Here is a 15,708-nt window from a genome sequence, read left to right on the forward strand (position 1 = left end):
AAGCCTCAGTTTACTCACCTGCAAGATGGTAAACGCTATTACCCACTTCACAAGGTACTGTGAAGGTTAGATGAGCCAGTGGTCGTAAAGCCCTCTAGCAGAACCTGGCACACGAAAAGGATGTGATGGATGGGAATCTCAAAAAGCAGCTCAAGGGATCCTGGGATGCAGGCGAGGGGGAGAAATGAAACAATCAATAACTATTTCCTTGCGCCTATCATGTGTCAGGTGCCACAATGCCTTGGGCTGTGTCCTGCTTGCATTGGTGGAGGCTGTCGAGGGACTCAGGCATCTAGCGATGAGGCAGAGAGAGGCGGAGGGGCCAAGACCCTACACAGAGGAGACTCCTCTCCAGCCTCGAGCGTGAGAGGTGATTTTTAAAATTTTTTTCTTTTTTCCAAGAATTTACTGAGTTGCAAATATTGGAACCCACTAGGGCTAGCTTAAGCAGAAAGGGGATTTATGCAACTGTATGAGATAACGCACAGAGTCACTGGGAGGGCAGGAGCAACAGACTTGAGGCGAGGCTCCCAGAGAGACCCAGAATTACGCTGCAGAGCTGGCTCATTGGGGGAGATGAGGGCAGCTGCGGGCCGGGAGCCGATTTCACTGCAACCACGATCTCTTCTGCCACCAGAAGGTGACCTTATAACTAAGACCACCCGGAAAGCTGGGCCATAAAACAGAAGTTTCTGCCCAGGCTTCAGTTCTGAATTAGGGACTTTCAGGGCAGAGCCCAGGCCACGTGTCTGCGTCCTTGCTGCAAGGGAGCCTGGGAACTGAGTTCTGAAATATACTGGGGAAGACAGAACTGAGAGGGAATTTCCCCAAATGAAAAGCTTTGCAGAGGATGCAGGGGCGCGACCACAAAGAAGGCAGATGACCCTGTGTCCCTACCCAAAGCATCATGTAGGGAATGTGGGGGCATGGCATGGGAGGGGGGTTAGACCCAGCTCTTGGAGGTGCTCACTGTCTGGTGGGGCAAACATCTGCATAAGTAACACTGCAGGTGAATGGAGGGGCTTCCGGGGGCATGGACCACCCGTCCATCCACTGCATGTTTGTGCCCGGCTCCAGTGACCTGGTTGGTATGACAGAGAGCACATTTGTGACCTCTCCAGTGGTGATGTGGGACAGTGGAAAAGGGAGGGTCAGCCAGCCTGGAACCAAGTCTCAAATTTCTTACTCATTACCTATATGATTTGGAATTTCTTAATTTCCCTGAGCCTCAGGTTCTTCATATGTAAAAATGAGAACCGTCACCGCCCCCCCCCCCCCATCCTGCCTCCCCTGCCCCATTTAAAGGCTGGTGTTGGCATTAAAGATAATGTATGTAAACTGCCTAGTGTAATAGATGTCCAAAGAAGGTAGTTATTTTATGGTTATTGGCATGAGCGTGGTAAGAGAGGCTTCTTTTGGTGGGGGCCTGGATGCAGTGTTTCAGGGGGAAGAGGAGAGGTTGAAACAGACAAGGGGGTCCGGGGCCTGTCTGCCTTGGGCATTCTGGATGTGTTACCCTTGGCTGATAAAGGCATCCTGGGACTAACAGAACAAATGTTCATTGTTAAGCTTCAACTTCGATTGTCATTAAGTAAAAAAAAACCAAAAAACAAAACAAAACAAAAAAACAAGACAGCCCTTTCGCTCTAACAAAGGGTATCCTGGGTGCTTTTCTCAGAGGCCCTATTTGAACAGGACAGTGAGGAACTGGACTTTGGGTTCTGGGCCCGTGGCTAGAAGGTGATCTCTGTCCTACTTCTGGGGATGGCCAACCAAGAGCTTTGGCTCTCTGGGTGGGAATGGAGGTAAGGGAGTGATATCCATCCAGGGTAGGAAGTTTCTCACATGGCCGGGTCCCAGGTGTGGAGACAGGTAGGGGTGGGGGTAAAGCAGCCAGCAGCCACATTTGACCTCTTTTCTCTGGTCTCCTCCGTGTTTCTGTAAGGTATCAGCCATAGGCTCTGTGCCCCTCAGCTTGTCTGACACTGACAGCTGACTCCACAGGTACAGGGCAGGGACAATGTGGGCACACTCCCAGACGTATGCATCTGGGGTATCTGGGTCCCAAATTGCTTTCGTATTCCATGGGGAAACTGAGTCAACCCCTCCCACCCTTTCCTTAAGCTCCCACCTGCCCTCATGGGCTGCTTCTCAGAACTTGACCCCGAGAGGTGCCCCAGAGTGTCTTCCTAAGGAAACAGTAGCCCAGAGGGGAAAGTTTAGTGTAGTAAAAAGAATGGAGAAGGTTTTGGAGTTGGGCAGACTTGCTTTTGATCTGTGGCTCCCTATCTTATCTTTGGAGTGATCTTGGGGCGAATGACTTACTGTCTTAACCTGTAAGATGGACATTTAAATATTTCTCTGATGGGGTTATTAGAAGATCAAGTGTAATGACATATGTACCTGGCAGAATTTCCTGGTCAAGGAAGCCTGGCCAACTATTTGTATTCTGATCTATTCTCTGTCTGTCTGTCTCTCAGAGAAACAAACAGCTGCAGAAGAGCCACCCTGAGTCAATCCACAGAGGAAAAACACTGATTTAGAAAGAGATTTTAAACGTTCCGAAAAAGATGCAAATGATAGACAAATTTGGTGAATGATACAAATGATTCATGGCATTAGATCCTGAAGGGAAGAGTGGTTAAAAAAGGGTTTTGAAGTTCTAAAAACTAAGCAAAACACACTTTAGACCATTCGATTCCACATAATTCAATGAAGTTGAAAAATAACGATGTCTACAGGCATTAGGCTTGAACGGTCAAGTTCAAACTGGGGAGAAAAGATACAAGTAAACAGAAAACCCTCTTCAAGCTGGATTAAAGGAAAAGGGACTTTGCCAAAAAGTGAAGAGGTATTCTGGGTTCAGGGATGGCTGGATTCAGGAGCTCAAATGATGTCATGGGGCACAGCATAGAAGTCTGTGCTGGCTCCATTGTCACATAGGAACTTCTTTTATGATGGCCAGAAGGCAGCAACAGTTCCAGACTTACAGGCTCCTAGGCTCAAGTTCAGCAGGATATGGAGACCAGCAGTCCTGGATTGGTTTTTGTAGCCATTCCTGAAAGGATCACTGTGGTCAGGGGATGCAATGCTTTTATTGACCAGGTTGGGCATCCCATGCCCACCCTGCGGATGGGGACAGGGTGAGGTCAACACCAGCCCTCTCCATGAAACGAGAGTGGGGAAAGGTACCCCCCACCCCAGAAGAAAATTAAGCACCATTACCAAAAGAAGGCAAAATGGATACAAGGTGGTCCAAGAATCAAATGCCCGCTCTGTAGGTGTGAGTGGACAGTTTTAGGAAACAGAAGACCAAATGATCTAAGTCTTTCTAAAAAACATCAAGGATAACAGAAAGGAATTTTTGTGAAATTTACAGCAAAAAAGAGAATCAGGAATAAATGATCTACTCCTTGAGTTAAAACGATATATTTAAAAGTATTTCTAGGGGCGCCTGGGTGGCTCGTCGGTTGAGCGTCCGACTTCGGCTCAGGTCATGATCTCACGGTCTGTGGGTTCGAGCCCCGCGTCGGGCTCTTTGCTGACAGCTCAGAGCCTGGAGCCTGCTTCCGATTCTGTGTCTCCCTCTCTCTCTGGCCCTCCCCTGCTCATGTTCTGTCTCTCTCTGTCGCAAAAATAAATAAAAACATTAAAAAAAAAGTATTTCTAAATGGTGACTTTTAAAATTTGTTTTTTAAACTTTTATTATTCATTTCTAGTTTTATACATGAAAGCAATCTGTATGCTTCCAGCTCTTTGGAATTTACTAGAGTTTGATCTCTGACATGGTACGTGGTATATAATCAATTTTGTAAATGTTGCACAGATAGATACTTGATAAAAAGATACAGTCTGTGTGCAGGACATAAGTTCAATGTCTTAATAGACATTAGCTATTAATTAGACATTCAGCTATTAATGCTACAGTTTGAATCTCTTATTGCTTTATTAAGTTTGCCTTCTTGATCTTACATGAATTGTGACAAGTATGCTAAAGTCTTCCACTGCAATTGAGTTTCTGTCAATTTTTATTCACACTTCTAAGAGTTTATGCTTAATATATTTCAATACTATGTTCTCCGGTCCATTAAAGTTCATGGACCGGACTATGATTTCATTATTGATCATAACTTTTATCAATATCAAATGACTCTCTTTGCCCTATTTAATGCACCTTGCCTCGAATTTTACACTGTCCATGTTCTGTATTGCCTTTTTCTTTCTTTGGGGCCCCATTTCTCTGATATATTTCTGCTCTAGATTTGGTGGAGCTTGGGAAGATGGTATAATGTCTTTTGGGGATGGACGAAACAGAGCTCTTTGTCTCCTGTTTGCTCCCATCCCTTCTCTTTGGCAATACAAACATGGAATGGAGGCATGAGACAGGTGACAGAGTTACTCAGACTCACCTGGCTGCTCTGGTTCCATGCTCCGGGCTGAGCAGAGAACTCATGGTCCTAGAACACTGGCGGAGGAGATCACGGAGCCACCGTCTCTGTCCTTGGGAAATCAGAGTAGCCAGTGTTTCTGAAGATGGGCGAGGGGTGTATACCATTCTGTCTTTCAAAGGAGGGAATAATGTGGACTCTGAAACTACAGACCGATAGGCTTTTCTTCATGGCAGATCTGAAGATGGATTATTACATCTGTGGTTTGTATCTGGAAAAGGAAGTGAGCATCATTGGGACCCAACATGGGTTCACTGAGAACAAATCTCATCAAATAACATAATTTCTCCATCTGACAACTCTACGGGACTTGAGCAAGTTTTTTTTAAACTTCAATTTTTAACAATCAGAAAACATATAAAAAGAGAATAGCATAATGAACCTAACATATCCATCCCCCAGCTTCAACAATTTCTACATGTGGCCCATCTTGTTTCACTCCCCACCACACTCTTTCCCTCCACCCTTATTATTTTGAAGCAAATCTTAGACACTGTATAAATATTTCAGTGTCCCCCAGAAAACCATAACCATAACACTATCACAGTTGTCTATTGCTGCATATAACACAACACCATGAAATGTCGTGTCTTAAATGACGGTTAGATATAGAGACTTGATCGGATTCAGGTTCAATTTTCTTTCTTTTTTCTTTTTTTTAAGATCAAGTTTTGGCAAAGTCCCGTACCATTTAGGGGTCCTTTAGGGAAAACAGAAACCACACCGGGCATTTCAGCAGAAGTAATAATTGTAGGATGCAGTCACCGTCCCTAGGGAGAAGGAGCAAGGAGAAGAGATTGGGATGACAGAATCTAGATCTGCAGAGCTGGGGCTCTGATTTCCCGGGGGCCACCACCCGACTGCTGCTGCTGCGTCCTCTGAGGGGGGACAATGAAGGGTTAGTGCCGGAGCGATGGTGTTAGAATGCAGCAGGCCAGCAAGGAGTAGTAAATTCTCTCTCCCTTATCCTGCATTCCAGTCTCTTTCAGTGTCTGCCCGGGCAGAGCTGAACATAAAGTCAACCTGTAAAGAAGAAAGGTGATTCCCAGAGATCCAGTGCCGGCTTCTCAGAGCTGGGAGGGAAGGGGTTTGGAGCTGAGAGATTATGGCTGAATAACTAGCATCTTCTGCATAGGCAGTGTTATGTATTCATCAGGAGGTACATAATGCTTGGACGATTCTCTTTTATATGTTATCAGTTGTTGATAATGATTACCTTAATCCATGAGTTCATTTGGGATTACAAGGTCAGCCTAGTATTTGACAAGATATGTCAGGATATCTCTGTGGCCCAGATGGAGAGATAGAGAATAGACGGGAAGCTCTCTGGGTGGGGTAATAGTCAGATGAACACCTGCAGTGTTGATGAAGGGCTCAATGCCCACCTAGAGGGAAGTTTCTGGTGGTTGGGTTTTTGTCCTTGACCCTGAACTATTTAGCAGTTTTACTAATGACTTGAATGAAGACAGAGTATGTGGAAGTCATTCAAAGCTTTTTGTTGAGGGCAGCATTGCAGACTTCCCCGCTCCCCCCGCACCCCCCCCATCATGACACTGATGGAAATTGTTAATATTTGTACAGTCTGCTAGGGAAACCCTGGGAGATTGCTCACAGCCTCAGGGGGCTGGCTTGGAATCTGGCTGTCCTGGGCTCTGCTGCTCTGAGGACTGAGGGGATCAATACCTCAAGGCCTGAGGGGATCGATTTGCCAGACACACCCAAAACTTACTCACAGCTCACCAGCTTGGAAGCTCTGGTCTAAAGAGGTGCTTATTGGCCAGAAATCTGCCTCACATCACAGCCAGCCTCCCCGCCTGAGGGTCCCAAGGGAGGAAAGCAAATGGGTAGTCAAATTATCACTTTATAATTTGCTGTGTTGGTGTCTGAACTTCCAGTGAAGAGCTCTCTGACAATTTGGGCTGGGGCTCACGTTATCATGGAGTAAACTCAAGGCTTAAGTGGAGTGGGTAAGGAGCTTTCCTTCTTATTAAACCCCAAACTAGAAAGTCACCTGAAACCAGATCCAAAATGTGCCCGAGTTCTAAAACATACCTAGGGACTAAACCACCTCCCATGAAAGAGAAGGTTATAACCTCTTGCTTCTGTAGCACAAGTGGGAGGAGAGGAGAGCCCCAAAGACAGAGCTAGAGGGTCTGGCCCCCTCCCATAGTGAGGCTAGGGTGAGGGCAGGCAGGAGGGAAAGACCCTAGGCTAACTGTGCAGATACATGACTGAAAAGGAAGAGAAAAGAACTAATCCCCTGTGAGTAATCTTTTAAAATGCATTGTGCCCATGTTTTGGGATCTGCAACCTGATTGTCAACTCCTCCTCCCTGTATGCAAGTGTATTAGTTACTCAGTGCTACGTAACAAAATTACCCCAAATGTAGCGGCTTAAAACAACAAACTTGTATTATTTCACAGTTTCTGAGGGGCAGGAATCTAGGAATGGCTTGGCTGGGTATTTCTGGTTCTCTCACAAAGTCACAGTCAAGATGTGAGCTGGGGTTGCCATCCCTTGAGGCTTGCCTGGGGCTGGAGGGTCTACTTCCATCTATATTTACCCACTTGACTGTTGATAAAGGTTTTGGTTACTTGCACTGTGGGCCTTTCCATGGGACTGATGGGGCGAGAGAGAGAGAGAGAGAGCCCCAGATGGAATCTCGGAAGTGAAATATTGTCACTTCTGCTGTATTCTATTGGTCACACAGACCAATCCTGATACAAAGCAGGAGGGGACTATACAAGGGTGTGGATACTAAGAGGTGGGGATCAGTGGGAGCTATTTTGGAGATTGGCTACAACAGGCAGTTAGTAGGCAATGGGGAGATGATATGCCTCCTCTGGAGCCCTTAAAGCGTATGGCAGTCCCATCAAATTGGGGGAAGACAGTGCTGGGAGACATGATGAATTCCACTCATAACAGAACCAGGATCTGAAAAGACCTTTATGGCATTAAACCAAACAGGATAAAATTTAACAGAATCAATGAGGGGTCCTGAAATTGCAGTACTAAATAGGAGGATAGATAGATCATCAGTAGCAAATATAAAAATGACCTAGGGTTTTTGCAGTCAGCAGGGTCATAATGAATCAATAGTATGATATGGCTGGCAAAGCTGCCTCCATGGTCTGGGTCTGTATTACAGCAGGATAGGGGGAGAGAGTTGTGCTTGCCTCCAGTCTTGTCTGCCTCTCTGGGAGTCCTACTGCCTTCCAGAAAGGAGATGAACTGGAACGTATTTAAAGGAGGGGCCTAGGATGGCCAGGAGATAGGAAACATTGCCTTAGAGAATGAAAGAGGGTGCGTGAGGTACGTGGCTCAGAGAAGAGGTCGTGGATGATACTAGAACTGCTTCTGTTTTTAAGAGGAAGCCAGCCTGCTTCTGCACACAAGCCCCAGAGGTGAGAGGCAGGAAGGCGGAGTAAAAGGAAGAACTGTTCAACTATTAGAGCACTTCTAGGATGGAAAGCTTGCCCAGGTAATTTCTGGGCATGTAGTCACTGGGGCTGCATGTGAGCTGAGGCTGGGAGGCTGTGCAGAGGGCTCACACACGTATGGGGAATTCAGCAAGATGACTTCTATGCTTCTCTCTGATCCTCACCTTCCATCATCTCCAGGCTCACAGCCCTGTAAGGAAACACGCCTAGCGTTGGAAGAGGATCCTACAGGGGGAGGAAAGAACCTTAAGCTAGGGTGAGTGTGGCCCAGGGGGAGGGGAAAAGACAACCGTCCTTGGGGCTCCTGTATCCAGCCCTGGGTTTGTCCCCTACTTCAAATACCCGTGGGTTCTGTTCTGCTGTGCATGAAGGCTGCCCCCTCCACCCTTTCTCCCCCACCTCCAAAGATGTAGAGCAACAAGCTTCTTTGGTCAGTGTCTTGTCGTCAGTTCTTGATAGATGGCCCTGATCTTTGGCCCCCAATTGCTGTCTGAGGCCTAAGTCTACCCTAGAGTGTTCCTCACTGCCTGGGTCACAGACAGGGGCAGCGGGGTGGGGATTAGTTGCAGAAGCCCTTAGTATAAAGAATGGCTTTGTGCTGCAATGGACAACAGAAGCCAGTCCTGTCCCTCCAGGTAAAAGGATAACATAGCCTGAGAGAGTACTTGGGCTTGGCTTTCAGTAGAAGGAGGAAGCCCTCCCCCTTCGCTCCCCCCAATCCCTCCTGGTATTAGTCAGACTTGTCTTTCCTCTTGGCAGTGCAGGGACTTGCCTTTCACAGCAGACCCCTGGTGTCCGTGTTGCTGCCGACTGCTCACTTGCTGATCTCCCCACCTTCATGCTTGTCATGGGCCAGTGATCACATCTGTCTTAATAAGTTACAGGCATTGTCTGTAGATCCAGGCAACAGTCCCCAAGAGCCTCTCACATCGTGTGGTGATGCTTGAGCTTTCTCCTTCACCCTCTAGATCATGTCACTTGCTAAGGTTGCTATTTGGGCTTCTTCCTTAAATCTGCCCAAGGGAAGAGGAAGAAACAGGCGAATCACTGGGAGGATCCAGTTACTTAAAGGACACGAAATGTTGAGAAAACATCATCTATTCATGCATGCCTTGCCAATAATCTACCCAACCATTCATCATCCACAAGTTCATGTATTTATGAATTCATCCATCCATCACCCACGCATCTGTGTATCCACCCATCCATTTATTCATCCATCCATCATCCAGATACCCGTTCACTCAACTATCCATCCATCCATCTTTCCGTCCATCTATCCATTCTTCATCCATCCATCCATCCCTCCATCCAGCACCTAGGTGTTAATTCATCCAGTCATCCATTCACATGCCATCTATAAACCCATCCTCTATCCATCCAATCATTGATCTACCAAACTATGTATTTATCCACTATCCATCATCCGTCATGTCCAGCTGTGGTGGACAGTGTGATGTGCTGCCCAGATCCCCCTGCAGTGAGGGACTTGTTGCCTCAACTGCTAGCAGTGCTGGTGTTAAGGAGCCTTTAGAGGTCATTTCCTTCGAGGATTATCTCAGCTACAGACAGCTGCCTTGCCAAAGGTCACGTCCCCTCCCAGGGCAGCTCACATCCAATGACTGATGGATGCATGGGTATTAAAGGCTCACCATCCTGGCCCATCAGAATAACCACGAGTTCTTGCTTCAGGCCTCCTCATGTGTCAGCCAAAGCTATTTTGGGGGGCCTGTGTTGCAGCTTGACTTCCCTTCTGCCCAGTCCTGCTTCCTTTACCTCCTTTCCACAGGTGTGGATCCTTGAGGCATGCTTTAATAAACATCCTGCACATTCAACTCTGCCTCAGGGTCTACTTCCTGGGGAGCTCAGCCTAGGATAGATGCCTTCCTCCACCCACATGTCCTTCTATCCAGTCAATAAGCATCTACCTTGAACTTGCTATCTGTAGGGAGTTATACAGGATACAGACATGACTCAAACATGGGCCCTACTTTTCAGAGCTCACAGTCTAATAGGAATGGTTGGATCCATCCACCAATAGTTCCAACAAGGAAATCAGTATGAGGAGGGGTCTATTCAGGCTGAGAGGATCAGGGAAAACTTCATGGAGGTGGTAGCACCTGAGATAGGCCATGAGGGATGGGTGGTGGGAAACGGAATTTGGTTACGAGGAATTGAAACAAAAGTGGCTTTTTATGTAACAGGAATAGTCTGTGCAAAGGAGTGTAGTGTGCAAAGTGAGAATTATCTCCCCAGAGGGAAGAGGCAGGTATGACAGCTGGGTGCAGCTGGACCTTGGGTGACCTCATGATGTCCACTTCCTCTGCTCCCCACTGTGCCTCTCTCTCACAGAGCCCTTCCTTTGCTCCCAGCTCTTCCTCCCACCTGCCTCCCCTTTGTACCCACAGGAAACATGGCTCGGTCACCAGCCAGTGCTTTGTGGTCTCGCCATGGGGGAAGGGCTTGGAGGCCACCGTCAAGAGGAGGGCAGGACACTCTCCTGGCTGCAGGGAAGAGGAAGCGATGACATACTGGGCAGGCCGTTTTATCCAAAGCTGCCTGCTCCCCAGAAGGCTGCTTGCTACATCTCACTTTTAGATTAATAAGAAACCAGATGGGCTCAGCTGGTTGGTGAGAGTCGCGTGCTAATGAGGCCAAGGTTGCGGCATGACCCCTGGAAGGGCCTGGAAGCTTTACATGCAGAAAGTCTGTTCACAGATCTCTGACCCAGGCACAGATGGTAACCTTGACCTTGGCCAGGTACACAGCCCCTGAGCTCTGCCATCAGCTGAGCCTTAACCCTGAGCACAGACTGAGCCCTGGGTCTGGCTGCAGAATGAGCCCCAAATACCAATCAATCAATTAATCAGCCCTCTGACAGCTGTATGTGGCAGAACTTCTAGAGCTGCTGAGTCCTATTCCAGGATGATGGAGGATGAAGGCATCTCCTTGGGGCTGCAGCCCAGCAGGCACCATGCCAGGCTCCATGAAGTCCCAGGTGGCATACCTGGGTCCAGGGAAGGCATGCTCCGGGATGCCGGCTTCTGCTCCCTGTCAGGAAGGACTTTCTGTCTCTCGGTTCCCCCACAATGCAAAAGGCTGCTCCTTCAGAGAGAGCGTTCAGCAGTAGCTGTCGGATAAACGTCCCTCAGCGACTCTTAATGGAGGGGGGCCCTCCTTGGGCACACTATTTGCTGATTGCGTGACCTGGGGCAGGGGTCTGTCTCCTCAAAGCCTTGATTTCCACACCCGTGCAATGGGGATAAAGAAGAATGTATTTCCTGGCCCTGCAGGGAGTGCTCCGGGAGACTGTGCATATGAAGCACCAAGCGCGGTGCTCGGTGAGTGCTCACCACGTCATAGGCATCGTTATTATTGCCCTAAGATTATCCCAGAAGGAGGACTGTCGGGTATGTGTCTCAGGCATTTGAGAAGGGTCACAGTCATTCTTGCCCCTCTTAGCAGACAGCCAGGGTTAGGGGGTGAGCCTGTGGCCTAGAGAAGGGGCAGGGTCATGGACCCAACAGAGCTCATTCTGTAAACCCCAACCCCTATCCCATTACGCTCGTCACAAGCCCGTGGGCCCTCGGCCTTTTGTCCTGACAGGTGAGTGGGGCCAGGACTCTCCATCCGAATGGGGAATGCCAGGATACATTCCCACCCTCCCGCCCACGCTCAGGCAGGATTAATGTCATTCTGCAGCCTCAGCGAGAATCTCCGCCACCTCTAATGGTTACCATGGCAACGCTGCCCAGGGAGGAGCAGGGCGGGCCTGAATTGGAGCTGGGAGGCCTGAGTTTCCAAGGCAGCGCTGCGGTCTGGTTTGCGGTGCCTGAGCCAGCTGTGGGGTGGGGGGGTGAGGCGAAGGTCCAGGGTGCTAAGGGACGACCCAGCTTTCCCGAGGCCCGGGACCTCTGTCCTCGTTGCTGCCGGGGTCCCCCCGCTGCCTGGCTCTCGTCCTTCACAGGTCTCTCACCAGGAGCCTGGCTGTGATCTGTCCTTCCTCCTGGGTCCCTGCTCTGTTCTCAGACCTCGCAATGATTTCCCTGTGTGTCCTCCACAGCAACTCTGACTCAGGATGCTCCCGGAGCCCTTCCGAACTGCCCTCGTGCCCAAGATGCTGCCAGGGAAAGAATGTGAGAGGAATGAGTTTACTCAAATTCAAATTTGATCAGGTGTCTCCTCTATTAGAAACCTTCAATGGCTCCCTAGTGCCCTCAGGATAATAGCCAACCCTTTATCACTGCTTACAGACTCTTGGCACCTGCTCCCTTCTACTCCCTCGTCTCCTGTCCTGCCATTTCTCACCTCACCCCCTGGACTCTGTCCATACCAAGAGTCTTAGTGCCCCTGGAGGGGTGCACACTCACCCCTGAGCCTTGGCCTGTGCTAGTTCTCTCTTCCTGGACATCTCTATGTACTTACCTGGCCGCCTTCCACTCATTCCTCTTTTCTTAGCCTAGATGGTGTGTTCCCTGGGAAGCTCATGGAAGGATCCAGAGCCCCTCTTTGCTCCCTGCACACGGTCTTCTCATCAGGCTACGTATCATCCTAGGTTAGAATTGCCCCTTGACTTGTTGCCTTCTCCCTCCGGGGGGCACCGCACCTTCGGTGTGTGGCTTGGGTCTGGGCACAGGAGGAGTTGTGGAATGAATGAGCGAATGAATGAGGCCCCCATCTGTCCTGGGCCAAGTCTCCTGGGGGAGGTGGTGACATGGGCAGAGTACGGCGCCCCCAGAGGGCCGGAGGGGAGGCTGGGAAGTGGTCGCTCTGACAGTGTCTGCTCATCAGGTTTCAGAGAAAAACTCACACGAGATCCTAGACAGCTGGGTCCCCTACACCAGTGAAGAAGCTGGAAACCATTTAAACATCGGGCCTTTGGGCATTGGGTCAGCCAGCTGGGTCTGTCCTCTCCATGGAGAATTATGCGATGATTGTGCCAAAGGGAAAAGCAGCCCAGGAGATCGTAGCTATGACGATGCAGACACATGGCAGAATGTTGGGGTAACGTGAAAAAGCAGAACGTGAAATCGTGTGTGCCCCGGGATTGCCTGTGTGCCTGGGCAGTTGAGACCTGGGAGAGGAAATAAAGAGCCGGTGAACAATCCACCCGCGTTAGAGGCTAGCAGAGACAGGGGCCTGCCTGAGGGAGGAGGCAAAAGTGAGAGAAACAAGGGTGGCTTCCCAGCTCTTGGGAGAAAAGGATTCGCCCCTAAGAGGCCAAGAAAGAGAGAGGACACAGGGAGGGAGGGAGAGAAGGGGAGGGTAGCGGAGGGAAGGAAGGATGAGAGGGAGGGAAGAAGGGAGGAAGGGAACAGGGGGAGGGAGGCTTTGTTTCCCATCTCTCCTGCCTCTACCCTTCGACTGCCTTAGGGCCCTGCTGGGAGGGGCAGCCCACATTTCCCCCCTCCCTACCTGGAGAAGATATTGTGAGCAGGCCTGGGGAGTTCTGGGGTGGGACACACGGATCCATGGACCAAGGGGGCTTCTTCCCTGAATCCAGGCTCTGTCCCTGCTGCCCCCAGCTCCTCTGGCCCTGAGAAAGGAGTGCTGGGTGATCTGAACTCCTCCCTGGGGCTGGCTGGCTTTGTTCTGGCTTCTCTCCTTCCTGCCTCAGGCCTGTCCGGGCTCTGGCCATCCCCACCCCCACCCGCCTGCCCAGCATCTGCCATCCACCCACAGAGGGCCGCTCTGAGGCTCGTTTTCTCCCAAGAGCCACCCGCTCCCCTTCCATTCCTGCCCTCGGTCCAGCTCGTCCTGACACTGTCACGGGGCAGGCGTCCTTCTCCTCCTCCTCCCTCTCCCGGGGAGCAGATGGGTTCCACCCCAAGATCCAGGTAATAGAGACCATGGGTTTGGCGTCGGATAGTTCCGGACTTGAGTCCAGACCCCACTGTTGACCTGCTGCGTGACTTTGGGGGACCTCCTTCTCCCGAGCCCGATTTCCCCATCTTTGTCACGTAGTCAACAATATCTGTGTCAGAGTTCTTCTGGGAATGAAATGCGTCGCCAATTTTCTGCGCTCAGCACGACGGTGTCTTCTTTTTCCACGGGGAGCAAGAAAAGTTGCTTTGTAAAGAAAGCCCCGCGTGAAAAACCTCTATTCAGATAACTGTGTTCCAAGCCTCAAAGTCTGACTTGAAGGACGATTTCCTGGCCGGTGTCGCAGATCAGTCCTCCTACCCTGGTGCCTGCAGGTGGACGGGGCTGTCATCAGGATGTGGGTGTGGGGGCTGCTGGTCTGTGGTTGGTCTGTGTCGAGGTTCTGTGATGCCTCCCATTCCACCTGCCGACAGGACCCACACCGCTATGGGCAGGAAATGTTGCGGCAGGAGCAAGGCGGCCTGGCTGAGAACCCCCACGCGTCATTTGGATTCCACAGGATAGGGAGGAAGGGAGAAAAGCATCAGAAGCTATGGCCCCAGACCTTCCAAATGCGATGAAAAGTACATATCCGTACATCCAAGCAGTACGATAAATCCAAACAAGACACACACATGCACGTGCACACACACACACACACACACACACACACACTTATTGGTATATCGTTATCAAATTTGTCAAAACCAGTGTTAAAAAGAAAATCTTCAAAGTGGCCAGAGAACAAAAAAACAGAGGAACATGATAAAAACGATCACAGACTTCTGGCCAGAAACTATGCAAGTCAGAAGATAATGGGAATTGCGTTACCTAAGAGTTGTACAGCCCTTGAAAACATTCTTCAGAAACGGAGGCACAAAAAAGTCTTTTCCCGACATACAAAAGCTGAGGGAATTTGTCTCTGGACAACCTGCACAATGAGAAATGTGTTAGAAACTTCTTCAGGTGCGAGAAAAATGATGGCAAAGCTGAGCCACATAAAGGAACCAAAAGTGTCAGAAGTGGTAACAATATGGGAGGGGCTCCTGGGTGGCTCAGTCGGTTGAGTGTCCGACTTCGGCTCGGGTCACGATCTCACGGTTTGTGAGTTCGAGCCCCACGGTTGAGTGTCCGACTTCGGCTCGGGTCACGATCTCACGGTTTGTGAGTTCAAGCCCCACATCGGGCTCTGTGCTGACAGCTCAGAGTCTGAAGCCTGCTTCGGATTCTGTGTCCCTCTCTCGCTCTGCCCCTCCCCTGCTTGCACTCTCTCTCTCTCTTTCTCTCTCTGTCTTTCACTCTCTTAAACATAAATAATAAACATTTTTAAAAAATTAAAAATGTTTAAAATATGGGTAAATATAAGGTTTTTTTTTTCTCATTTTAAAATTTCTTCAGAGGATAGTTTATATCGGGGTGTTTATAGTACAGATAGAAATAAAGCGTTTTCAGCAACAGCCTAAAGGACAGAGGGAGAAATGAAAGTGTATTGTTTCAAGCTTTCTTAAACAAATGTAAAGCTATACATTTTAAACCTGAGAGCAACCACTGAAAAGAAAACAAAGAGGTATAGCTAATAAGCCAATGGAGATAAGATGGAATAGAAAAACCCTATTTTTCTCACCTAATCCGAAAGAAGGCGAGAAAAGAGGAAGGAGGAATAAAGAACGGACGAACATTTCACTCAGCATTCCAGAGACTATCAGACTGGATAGAAAAACAAGACCAACCAATGCCCTGTGTACAAAAACATTATTTTCGGTAAAAAGACACAGGATAAAAGGAAAAGGATGAAAGAAGGGGTGCCGCGCAAAAACTAATTGTAAGAATGTTGGAATGGCTATATTAACATCAGGCCAAGTAGATAACTCATTCAAAGTCAGAAGGAAGAATATTACCGGGGATGAAAGAGGGACATTTTATAACAATAATGGTTTGATTCTCAACTCTGCTTTTCC

The 15,708-nt window shown here is 49.0% G+C and overlaps 1 long non-coding RNA gene across 1 annotated transcript; it reads right to left on the reverse strand.

The window, feature by feature from the left end:
- Positions 1-11,666: 11,666 nt before the first annotated feature.
- On the reverse strand, positions 11,667-13,452 carry LOC128776093 (uncharacterized). Its single transcript, XR_008421022.1, has 3 exons — positions 13,304-13,452; positions 12,314-12,962; positions 11,667-12,008 (listed from the first exon to the last, which is right to left on the reverse strand). It is a non-coding gene; the product is annotated as an uncharacterized LOC128776093 (long non-coding RNA).
- Positions 13,453-15,708: the final 2,256 nt, after the last annotated feature.

The sequence above is a fragment of the Panthera pardus genome, unplaced genomic scaffold (assembly GCF_024362965.1).
Source record: "Panthera pardus isolate Hobbes unplaced genomic scaffold, ASM2436296v1 HiC_scaffold_12, whole genome shotgun sequence".
Classification (NCBI taxonomy): domain Eukaryota; kingdom Metazoa; phylum Chordata; class Mammalia; order Carnivora; family Felidae; genus Panthera; species Panthera pardus.